We start from the raw sequence: 13184 nt of genomic DNA, 5'->3' as shown, positions 1-13184 counted from the left end.
AACACTAAGCAGTTTCTCAGAAAGCTTCTTTCCAGATTTCATCGGAGGATATTTCCCTTTTCACCATAGCCCTCTAAGGGCTTCCAAATATCACTTTGCCAATTCTACAAGAGCTGTGTTAGCGAAAGGCTTCTTGAGGGGAAAGCTGTAACTCTGTGAGATGATTTCACAGAACACAAAGAAGTTTCTCAGAAAGCTTCTTTCTCTTTGTTATCGGAGAATATTTCCTTTGGCCCTATAGTCTTCAAAGGGATCCGAAATATCTGTTCTCAGATTCCACAGAAATAAGGCTAGAAAAGAGATCCACGAAATACAGATGTAACTCTGTGAGATGAATTAACAGAACACTAAGCAGTTTCTCAGAAAGCTTCTTTCCAAATTTGATCTGAGGATATTTCGTTTTTCACCATAACCCTCTATGGGCTACCAAATATCACTTTGCCAATTCCACAAGAACTGTCTTGGCGAAAGACTTCTTGAGGGGAAAGCTGTAAGTCTGTGAGATGATTTCCCAGAACACAAAGAAGTTTCTCAGAAAGCTTCTTTCTCTTTGTTATCGGAGGATATTTGCTTTGGCCCTGTAGTCTTCAAAGGGATCCGAAATATCTGTTCTCAGATTCCACAGAAATAAGGCTGGCAAAGAGATCCACGAAATACAGATGTAACTGTGTGAGATGAATTAACAGAATAGTAAGCAGTTTCTCAGAAAGCTTCTTTCCAGATTTCGTCTGAGGATATTTCCTTTTTCACCATAGCCCTCTACGGGCTTCCAATATCACGTTGCCAATTCCGCAAGAACTGCCTTATTGAAAGGCTTCTTGAGGGGAAAGCTGTAACTCTGTGAGACGATTTCACAGAACAGAAAGAAGTTTCTCAGAAAGCTTCTTTCTCTTTGTTATCGGAGGATATTTCCTTTGGCCTAAAGTCTTCAAAGGGATCCGAAATATCTGTTCTCAGATTCCACAGTAATAAGGCTAGCAAAGAGACCCACGAAATACAGATGTAACTCTGTGAGATGAATTAACAGAACACCATGCAGTTTCTCAGAAAGCTTCTTTCCAGATTTCATCTGAGGATATTTCCTTTTTCACCATAGCCCTCTATGGGCTTCCAAATATCACTTCGCCAATTCCACAAGAACTGTCTTAGGGAAATTCTTCTTGACGGGAAAGCTGTAACTCTGTGAGATGATTTCAGAGAACACAAAGAAGTTTCTCAGAAAGCTTCTTTCTCTTTGTTATCGGAGGATATTCCCTTTGGCCCTATAGTCTTCAAAGGGATCCGAAATATCTGTTCTCAGATTCCACAGAAATAAGGCTAGCAAAGAGATCCACGAAATACAGATGTAACTCTGTGAGATGAATTAACAGAACACTAAGCAGTTTCTCAGAAAGCTTCTTTCCAGATTTCATCTGAGGATATTTCCTTTTTCACCATAGCCCTCTATGGGCTTCCAAATATCACTTTGCCAATTCCAAAAGAACTGCCTTAGCGAAAGGCTTCTTCTAGTGAAAGCTGTAACTCTGTGAGATGATTTCACAGAACACAAAGAAGTATCGCAGAAAGCTTCTTTCTCTTTGTTATCGGAGGATATTTCCTTTGGCCCTGTAGTCTTCAAAGGGATCCGAAATATCTGTTCTCAGATTCAACAGAAATAAGGCTAGCAAAGAGATCCACGAAATACAGATGTAACTCAGGTGAGATGAATTAAGAGAACACTAAGCAGTTTCTCAGAAAGCTTCTTTCCAGATTTCATCTGAGGATAATTCCTTTTTCACCATAGCCCTCTAGAGGCTTCCCAATATCACTTTGCCAATTCCACCAGAACTATCTTAGCGAAAGGCTTCTTGAGGGGAAAGCTGTAACTCTGTAAGATGATTTCACAGAACACAAAGAAGTTTCTCAAAAAGCTTCTTTCTCTTTGTTATCGGAGGATATTTCCTTTGGCCCTATAGTCTTCAAAGGGATCCGAAATATCTGTTCTCAGATTCCACAGAAATAAGGCTAGCAAAGAGATCCACGAAAAACAGATATAACAGTGTGAGATGAATTAACAGAACACTAAGCAGTTTCTCAGAAAGGTTCTTTCCAGGTTTCATCTGAGGATATTTCCTTTTTCACCATAGCCCTCTAGGGGCTTCCAAATATCACTTTGCCAATTCCACAAGAACTGTCTTAGGGAAATTCTTCTTCACGAGAAAGCTGTAACTCTGTGAGATGATTTCACAGAACACAAAGAAGTTTCTCAGAAAGCTTCTTTCTCTTTGTTATCGGAGGATATTTCCTTTGGCCCTATAGTCTTCAAAGCGATCCGAAATATCTGTTCTCAGATTCCACAGAAATAAGGCTAGCAAAGAGATCCACGAAATACAGATGTAACTCTGTGAGATGAATTAACAGAACACTAAGCAGTTTCTCAGAAAGCTTCTTTCCAGATTTCATCTGAGGATATTTCCTTTTTCACCATAGCCCTCAATGGGCTTCTAAATATCACTTTGCCAATTCCACAAGAACTGTCTTAGCGAAAGGCTTCTTCAGTGGCAAGCTGTAACTCTGTGAGATGATTTCACAGAACACAAAGAAGTTTCTCAGAAAGCTTCTTTCTCTTTGTTATCGGAGGATATTTCCTTTGGCCCTATAGTCTTCAAAGGGATCTGAAATATCTGTTCTCAGATTCCACAGAAATAAGACTAGCAAAGAGATCCACGAAATACGAACGTAACTCTGTGAGATGAATTAACAGAACACTAAGCAGTTTCTCAGAAAGCTTCTTTCCAGATTTCATCTGAGGATATTTCCTTTTCACCATAGCCCTCCATGGGCTTCCAAATTCCCTCTGCCAATTCCACAAGAACTCTCTTAGCGAAGGGCTTCTTGAGGGAAAGCTGTAACTCTGTGAGATGATTTCACAGAACACAAAGAAGTTTCTCAGAAAGCTTCTTTCTCTTTCTTATCGGAGGATCTTTCCTTTGGCCCTATAGTCTTCAAAGGGATCCGAAATATCTGTTCTCAGATTCCACAGAAATAAGGCTAGCAAAGAGATCCACGAAATACAGATATAACTGTGTGAGATGAATTAACAGAACACTAAGCAGTTTCTCAGAAAGCTTCTTTCCAGATTTCATCTGAGGATATTTCCTTTTTCACCATAGCCCTCAAGGGGCTTCCAAATATCACCTTGCCAATTCCACAAGAACTGTCTTAGCGAAAGGCGTCTTGAGGGGAATGCTGTAACTCTGTGAGATGATTTCACAGAACACAAAGAAGTTTCTCAGAAAGCTTCTTTCTCTTTGTTATCGGAGGATATTTCCTTTGGCCCTATAGTCTTCAAAGGGATCTGAAATATCTGTTCTCAGATTCCACAGAAATAAGGCTAGTAAAGAGATCCACGAAATACAGATGTAACTCTGTGAGATGAATTCACAGAACACTAAGCAGTTTCTCAGAGAGCTTCTTTCCAGATTTCATCTGAGGATATTTCCTTTTTCACCAAAGCCCTCTATGGGCTTCCAAATATCACTTTGCCAATTCCACAAGAACTGTCTTAGCGAAAGGCTTCTTGACGGGAAAGCTGTAACTCTGTGAGATGATTTCCCAGAACACAAAGAAGTTTCTCAGAAAGCTTCTTTCTCTTTGTTATCGGAGGATATTTCCTTTGGCCCTATAGTCTTCAAAGGGATCCGAAATATCTGTTCCCAGATTCCACAGAAATAAGGTTGGCAAAGAGATCCACGACATACAGATGTAACTCTGCGAGATGAATTAACAGAACACTAAGCAGTTTCTCAGAAAACTTCTTTCCAGATTTCATCGGCGGATATTTCCTTTTTCAACATAGCCCTCTATGGGCTTCCAAATATCACTTTGCCAATTCCACAAGAGCCGTCTCAGCGAAAGGCTTCTTGAGGGGAAAGCTGTAACTCTGTGAGATGATTTCACAGAACACAAAGAAGTTTCTCAGAAAGCTTCTTTCTCTTTGTTATCGGAGCATATTTCCTTTGGCCCTATAGTCTTCAAAGGGATCCGAAATATCTGTTCTCAGATTCCACAGAAATAAGGCTAGCAAAGAGATCCACGAAATACAGATGTAACTCTGTGAGATGAATTAACAGAACACTAAGCAGTTTCTTAGAATGCTTCTTTCAAGTTTTCATCTGAGGATATTTCCTTTTTCACCATAGCCCGCTATGGGCTTCCAAATATCACTTTGCCAATTCCACAAGAACTGTCTTAGCGAAAGACTTCTTGAGGGTAAAGCTGTAACTCTGTGAGATGATTTAACAGAACACAAAGAAGTTTCTCAGAAAGCTTCTTTCTCTTTGTTATCGGAGGATATTTCCTTTGGCCCTATAGTCTTCAAAGGAATCCGAAATACCTGTTCTCAGATTCCAGAGAAATAAGGTTAGCAAAGAGATCCACGAAATACAGATGTAACTCTGTGAGATGAATTAACAGAACACTAAGCAGTTTCTCCGAAAGCTTCTTTCCAGATTTCATCTGAGGATATTTCCTTTTTCACCATAGCCCTCTATGGGCTTCCCAATATCACTTTGCCAATTCCGCAAGAACTGCCTTACCGAAAGGTTTCTTGAGGGGAAAGCTGTAACTCTGTGAGATGATTTCACAGAACACAAAGAAGTTTCTCAGAAAGCTTCTTTCTCTTTGTTATCGGAGGATATTTCTCTTGGCCCTATAGTCTTCAAAGGGATCCGAAATGTCTCTTCTCAGATTCCACAGAAATAAGACTAGCAAAGAGATCGACGAAATACAGATGTAATTCTGTGAGATGAATTAACAGAACACTAAGCAGTTTCTCAGAAAGCTTCTTTCCAGATTTCATCTGAGGATATTTCCTTTTTCACCATAGCCCTCTATGGGCTTCCCAATATCACTTTGCCAATTCCACAAGACCTGCCTTATCGAAGGGCTTATTGAGGGGAAAGCTGTAACTCTGTGAGATGATTTCACCCAACACAAAGAAGTTTCTCAGAAAACTTCTTTCTCTTTGTTATCGGAGGATCTTTCCTTTGGCCCTATAGTCTTCAAAGGGATCCGAAATATCTGTTCTCTGATTCCACAGAAAGAAGGCTAGCAAAGAGATCCACGAAATACAGATGTAACTCTGTGAGATAAATTAACAGAACACTAAGCAGTTTCTCAGAGAGCTTCTTTCCAGATTTCATAGGAGGATATTTCCTTTTGCACCATATCCCTCTATGGGCTTCCAAATATCACTTTGCGAATTCCACAAGAACTGTATTAGCGAAAGGCTTCTTGACGGGAAAGCTGTAACTCTGTGAGATGATTTCACAGAACACAAAGAAGTTTCTCAGAAAGCTTCTTTCTCTTTGTTATCGGAGGATATTTCCTTTGGCCCTATAGTCTTCAAAGCGTTCCGAAATATCTGTTCTCAGATTCCAGATAAATAAGGTTAGCAAAGAGATCCACGAAATACAGATGTAACTCTGTGAGATGAATTAACAGAACACTAAGCAGTTTCTCAGAAAGCTTCTTTCCAGATTTCATCTGAGGATATTTCCTTTTTCACCATAGCCCTCTTTGGGCTTCCCAATATCACTTTGCCAATTCCACAAGAACTGTCTTAGCGAAAGGCTTCTTGAAGGGAAAGCTGTAACTCTGTGAGATGATTTCACAGAACACAAAGAAGTTTCTCAGAAATCTTGTTTCTCTTTGTTATCGAAGGATATTTCCTTTGCCCCTATAGTCTTCAAAGGGATCCGAAATATCTATTCTCAGATTCCACAGAAATAAGGCTAGCAGAGAGATCCACGAAATACAGATGTAACTCTGTGAGATGAATTAACAGAACACTAAGCACTTTCTCAGAATGCTTCTTTCCAGTTTTCATCTGAGGATATTTCCTTTTTCACCATAGCCCGCTATGGGCTTCCAAATATCACTTTGCCAATTCCACAAGAACTGTCTTAGCGAAAGGCTTCTTGAGGGGAAAGCTGTAACTCTGTGAGATGATTTCACAGAAGACAAAGAAGTTTCTCAGAAAGCTTCTTTCTCTTTGTTATCGGAGGATATTTCCTTTGGCCCTAAAGCCTTCAAAGGGATCCGAAATATCTGTTCTCAGATTCCACAGAAATAAGGCTAGCAAAGATATCCACGAAATACAGATTAAACTCTGTGAGATGAATTAACAAAACACTAAGCAGTTTCTCAGAAAGCTTCTTTCCAGATTTCATCTGAGGATATTTCCTTTTTCACCATAGCCCTCTAGGGTCTGCCAAATATCACTTTGCCAATTCCACAAGAACTGTCTTAGCGAAAGGCTTCTTGAGGGGAAAGCTGTAACTCTGTGAGATGATTTCACAGAACACAAAGAAGTTTCTCAGAAAGCTTCTTTCTCTTTGTTATCGGAGGATATTTCCTTTGGCCCTATAGTCTTCAAAGGGATCTGAAATATCTGTTCTCAGATTCCACAGAAATAAGGCTAGCAGAGAGATCCACGAAATACAGATGTAATTGTGTGAGATGAATTAACAGTACACTAAGCAGTTTCTCAGAAAGCTTCTTTCCAGATTGCATCTGAGGATATTTCCTTTTTCACCATAGCCCTCTTTGGGCTTCCCAATATCACTTTGCCAATTCCACAAGAACTGTCTTAGCGAAAGGCTTCTTGAAGGGAAAGCTGTAACTCTGTGAGATGATTTCACAGAACACAAAGAAGTTTCTCAGAAATCTTGTTTCTCTTTGTTATCGAAGGATATTTCCTTTGCCCCTATAGTCTTCAAAGGGATCCGAAATATCTATTCTCAGATTCCACAGAAATAAGGCTAGCAGAGAGATCCACGAAATACAGATGTAACTCTGTGAGATGAATTAACAGAACACTAAGCACTTTCTCAGAATGCTTCTTTCCAGTTTTCATCTGAGGATATTTCCTTTTTCACCATAGCCCGCTATGGGCTTCCAAATATCACTTTGCCAATTCCACAAGAACTGTCTTAGCGAAAGGCTTCTTGAGGGGAAAGCTGTAACTCTGTGAGATGATTTCACAGAAGACAAAGAAGTTTCTCAGAAAGCTTCTTTCTCTTTGTTATCGGAGGATATTTCCTTTGGCCCTAAAGCCTTCAAAGGGATCCGAAATATCTGTTCTCAGATTCCACAGAAATAAGGCTAGCAAAGATATCCACGAAATACAGATTAAACTCTGTGAGATGAATTAACAAAACACTAAGCAGTTTCTCAGAAAGCTTCTTTCCAGATTTCATCTGAGGATATTTCCTTTTTCACCATAGCCCTCTAGGGTCTGCCAAATATCACTTTGCCAATTCCACAAGAACTGTCTTAGCGAAAGGCTTCTTGAGGGGAAAGCTGTAACTCTGTGAGATGATTTCACAGAACACAAAGAAGTTTCTCAGAAAGCTTCTTTCTCTTTGTTATCGGAGGATATTTCCTTTGGCCCTATAGTCTTCAAAGGGATCTGAAATATCTGTTCTCAGATTCCACAGAAATAAGGCTAGCAGAGAGATCCACGAAATACAGATGTAATTGTGTGAGATGAATTAACAGTACACTAAGCAGTTTCTCAGAAAGCTTCTTTCCAGATTTCATCTGAGGATATTTCCTTTTTCACCATACCCCTGTATGGGCTTCCAAATATCACTTTGCCAATTCCACAAGAACTGTCTTAGCGAAAGGCTTCTTGAGGGGAAACCTGTAACTCCGTGAGCTGATTTCACAAAACACAAAGAAGTTTCTCAGAAAGCTTCTTTCTCTTTGTTATCGGGGGATATTTCCTTTGGCCCTATAGTCTTTAATGGGATCCGAAATATCTGTTCTCAGATTCCACAGAAATAAGGCTAGCAAAGAGATCCACGAAATACAGATGTAACTTTGTGAGATGAATTAACAGAACACTAAGCAGTTTCTCAGAATGCTTCTTTCCAGTTTTCATCTGAGGATATTTCCTTTTTCACCATAGTCCGCTATGGGCTTCCAAATATCACTTTGCCATTTCCACAAGAACTGTCTTAGCGAAATGTTTCTTGAGGGGAAAGGTGTAACTCTGTGAGATGATTTCACAGTACACAAAGAAGTTTCTCAGAAAGCTTCTTTCTCTTTGTTATCGTAGGATATTTCCTTTGGCCCTATAGTCTTCAAAGGGATCCGAAATATCTCTTCTCAGATTCCACAGAAATAAGGCTAGCAAAGAGATCCACGAAATACAGATGAAAGTCTGTGAGATGAATTAACAGAACACTAAGCAGATTCTCCGAAAGCTTCTTTCCAGATTTCATGTGAGGATATTTCCTTTTCCACCATAGCCCTCTGGGGGCTTCCAAATATCACTTTGCCAATTCCACAAGAACTGTCTTAGCGAAAGACTTCTTGAGGGGAAGCTGTAACTCTGTGAGATGATTTCACAGAACACAAAGAGGTTTCTCAGAAAGCTTCTTTCTCTTTGTTATCGGAGGATATTTCCTTTGGCCCTATAGTCTTCAAAGGGATCCGAAATATCAGTTCTCAGATTCCACAGAAAGAAGGCTAGCAAAGAGATCCACGAAATACAGATGTAACTCTGTGAGATAAATTAACAGAACACTAAGCAGTTTCTCAGAAATCTTCTTTCCAGATTTCATCGGAGGATATTTCCTTTTGCACCATATCCCTCTATAGGCTTCCAAATATCACTTTGCCTATTCCACAATAACTGTCTTAGCGAAAGGCTTCTTGAGGGGAAAGCTGTAACTCTGTGAGATGATTTCACAGAACACAAAGAAGTTTCTCAGAAAGCTTCTTTCTCTTTGTTATCGGAGGATATTTCCTTTGGCCCTATAGTCTTCAAAGGGATCCGAAATATCTGTTCTCATATTCCAGAGAAATAAGGTTAGCAAAGAGATCCACGAAATACAGATGTAACTCTGTGAGATGAATTAACAGAACACTAAGCAGTTTCTCAGAAAGCTTCTTTCCAGATTTCATCTGAGGATATTTCCTTTTTCACCATAGCCCGCTATGGTCTTCCCAATATCACTTTGCCAATTCCGCAAGAACTGCCTTACCGAAAGGTTTCTTGAGGGGAAAGCTGTAACTATGTGAGATGATTTCACAGAACACAAAGAAGTTTCTCAGAAAGCTTCTTTCTCTTTGTTATCGGAGGATATTTCTCTTGGCCCTATAGTCTTCAAAGGGATCCGAAATGTCTGTTCTCAGATTCCACAGAAATAAGGCTAGCAAAGAGATCCACGAAATACAGATGTAACTCTGTGAGATGAATTAACAGAACACTAAGCAGTTTCTCAGAGAGCTTCTTTCCAGATTTCATCTGAGGATATTTCCTTTTTCACCATAGCCCTCTATGGGCTTCCAAATATCACTTTGCCAATTCCAAAAGAACTGCCTTAGCGAAAGGCTTCTTCTAGTGAAAGCTGTAACTCTGTGAGATGATTTCACAGAACACAAAGAAGTATCGCAGAAAGCTTCTTTCTCTTTGTTATCGGAGGATATTTCCTTTGGCCCTGTAGTCTTCAAAGGGATCCGAAATATCTGTTCTCAGATTCAACAGAAATAAGGCTAGCAAAGAGATCCACGAAATACAGATGTAACTCAGGTGAGATGAATTAAGAGAACACTAAGCAGTTTCTCAGAAAGCTTCTTTCCAGATTTCATCTGAGGATAATTCCTTTTTCACCATAGCCCTCTAGAGGCTTCCCAATATCACTTTGCCAATTCCACCAGAACTATCTTAGCGAAAGGCTTCTTGAGGGGAAAGCTGTAACTCTGTAAGATGATTTCACAGAACACAAAGAAGTTTCTCAAAAAGCTTCTTTCTCTTTGTTATCGGAGGATATTTCCTTTGGCCCTATAGTCTTCAAAGGGATCCGAAATATCTGTTCTCAGATTCCACAGAAATAAGGCTAGCAAAGAGATCCACGAAAAACAGATATAACAGTGTGAGATGATTTAACAGAACACTAAGCAGTTTCTCAGAAAGGTTCTTTCCAGGTTTCATCTGAGGATATTTCCTTTTTCACCATAGCCCTCTAGGGGCTTCCAAATATCACTTTGCCAATTCCACAAGAACTGTCTTAGGGAAATTCTTCTTCACGAGAAAGCTGTAACTCTGTGAGATGATTTCACAGAACACAAAGAAGTTTCTCAGAAAGCTTCTTTCTCTTTGTTATCGGAGGATATTTCCTTTGGCCCTATAGTCTTCAAAGCGATCCGAAATATCTGTTCTCAGATTCCACAGAAATAAGGCTAGCAAAGAGATCCACGAAATACAGATGTAACTCTGTGAGATGAATTAACAGAACAGTAAGCAGTTTCTCAGAAAGCTTCTTTCCAGATTTCATCTGAGGATATTTCCTTTTTCACCATAGCCCTCAATGGGCTTCTAAATATCACTTTGCCAATTCCACAATAACTGTCTTAGCGAAAGGCTTCTTGAAGGGAAAGCTTTAACTCTGTGAGATGATTTCCAAGAACACAAGGAAGTTTCTCAGAAAGCTTCTTTCTCTTTGTTATCGGAGGATATTTCCTTTGGCCCAATAGTCTTCGAAGGGATCCGAAATATCTGTTCCCAGTTTCCACAGAAATAAGGCTGGCAAAGAGAAGCACGACATACAGATGTAACTCTGCAAGATGAATTAACAGAACACTAAGCAGTTTCTCAGAAAGCTTCTTTCCAGATTTCATCGGCGGATATTTCCTTTTTCACCATAGCCCTCTATGGGCTTCCAAATATCACTTTGCCAATTCCACAAGAGCTGTCTTAGCGAAAGACTTCTTGAGGGGAAAGCTGTAACTCTGTGAGATGATTTCACAGAACACAAAGAAGTTTCCCAGAAAGCTTCTTTCTCTTTGTTATCGGAGGATATTTCCTTTGGCCCTATACTCTTCAAAGCGATCTGAAATATCTGTTCTCAGATTCCACAGAAATAACGGTAGAAAAAGACCCAGGAAATACAGATGTAACTCTGTGAGATGAATTCACAGAACACTAAGCAGTTTCTCAGAAAGCTTCTTTCCAGATTTCATCTGAGGATATTTCCTTTTCACCATAGCCCTCTATGGGCCTCCAAATATCACTTTGCCAATTCCACAAGAACTGTCTTTGTGAAAGGCTTGTTGAGGAGAAAGCTGTAACTCTGTGAGATGATTTCACAGAACACAAAGAGGTTTCTCTGAAAGCTTCTTTCTCTTTGTTATTGGAGGATATTTCCTTTGGCCCTATAGTCTCAAAGGGATTCGAAATATCTGTTCTGATTCCACAGAAATAAGGCTAGCAAAGAGATCCACGAAATACAGATATAACTGTGTGAGATGAATTAACAGAACACTAAGCAGTTTCTCAGAAAGCTTCTTTCCAGATTTTATCTGAGGATATTTCCTTTTTCACCATAGCCCTCTAGGGGCTTCCAAATATCACTTTGCCATGTCCAGAAGAACTGTCTTAGCGAAAGGCTTCTTCAGTGGCAAGCTGTAACTCTGTGAGATGATTTCACAGAACACAAAGAAGTTTCTCAGAAAGCTTCTTTCTCTTTGTTATCGGAGGATATTTCCTTTGGCCCTATAGTCTTCAAAGGGATCTGAAATATCTGTTCTCAGATTCCACAGAAATAAGGCTAGCAAAGAGATTCACGAAATACGAACGTAACTCTGTGAGATGAATTAACAGAACACTAAGCAGTTTCTCAGAAAGCTTCTTTCCAGATTTCATCTGAGGATATTTCCTTTTCACCATAGCCCTCCATGGGCTTCCAAATTCCCTCTGCCAATTCCACAAGAACTCTCTTAGCGAAGGGCTTCTTGAGGGAAAGCTGTAACTCTGTGAGATGATTTCACAGAACACAAAGACGTTTCTCAGAAAGCTTCTTTCTCTTTCTTATCGGAGGATCTTTCCTTTGGCCCTATAGTCTTCAAAGGGATCCGAAATATCTGTTCTCAGATTCCACAGAAATAAGGCTAGCAAAGAGATCCACGAAATACAGATATAACTGTGTGAGATGAATTAACAGAACACTAAGCAGTTTCTCAGAAAGCTTCTTTCCAGATTTCATCTGAGGATATTTCCTTTTTCACCATAGCCCTCAAGGGGCTTCCAAATATCACCTTGCCAATTCCACAAGAACTGTCTTAGCGAAAGGCGTCTTGAGGGGAATGCTGTAAATCTGTGAGATGATTTCACAGAACACAAAGAAGTTTCTCAGAAAGCTTCTTTCTCTTTGTTATCGGAGGATATTTCCTTTGGCCCTATAGTCTTCAAAGGGATCCGAAATATCTGTTCTCAGATTCCACAGAAATAAGGGTAGCAAAGAGATCCACGAAAGACAGATGTAACTGTGTGAGATGAATTAACAGAACACTAAGCAGTTTCTCAGAAAGCTTCTTTCCAGATTTCATCTGAGGATATTTCCTTTTTCACCATAGCCCTCTAGGGGCTTCCAAATATCACTTTGCCAAATCCGCAAGAACTGCCTTATCGAAAGGCTTCTTGAGGGGAAAGCTGTAACTCTGTGAGATGATTTCACAGAACAGAAAGAAGTTTCTCAGAAAGCTTCTTTCTCTTTGTTATCGGAGGATATTTCCTTTGGCCTATAGTCTTCAAAGGGATCCGAAATATCTGTTCTCAGATTCCACAGTAATAAGGCTAGCAAAGAGATCCAAGAAATACAGATGTAATTCTGTGAGATGAATTAACAGAACACCATGCAGTTTCTCAGAAAGCTTCTTTCCAGATTTCATCTGAGGATATTTCCTTTTTCACCATAGCCCTCTATGGGCTTCCAAATATAACTTTGCCGATTCCACAAGAACTGTCTTAGGGAAATTCTTCTTCACGAGAAAGCTGTAACTCTGTGAGATGATTTCACAGAACACAAAGAAGTTTCTCAGAAAGCTTCTTCCTCTTTGTTATCCGAGGATATTTCCTTTGGCCTTATAGTCTTCAAAGGGATCCGAAATATCTGTTCTGATTCCACAGAAATAAGGCTAGCAAAGAGATCCACGAAATACAGATGTAACTCTGCGAGATGAATTAACAGAACACTAAGCAGTTTCTCAGAAAGCTTCTTTCCAGATTTCATCTGAGGATATTTCCTTTTTCACCATAGCCCTCTAGGGGCTACCAAATATCACTTTGCCAATTCCACAAGAACTGTCTTAGCGAAAGACTTCTTCTAGGGAAAGCTGTAACTCTGTGAGATGAT

This window comes from Macaca fascicularis, chromosome 15 (genome assembly GCF_037993035.2).
Source record: "Macaca fascicularis isolate 582-1 chromosome 15, T2T-MFA8v1.1".
NCBI lineage: Eukaryota > Metazoa > Chordata > Mammalia > Primates > Cercopithecidae > Macaca > Macaca fascicularis.
This window is presented reverse-complemented; position numbering follows the sequence as displayed.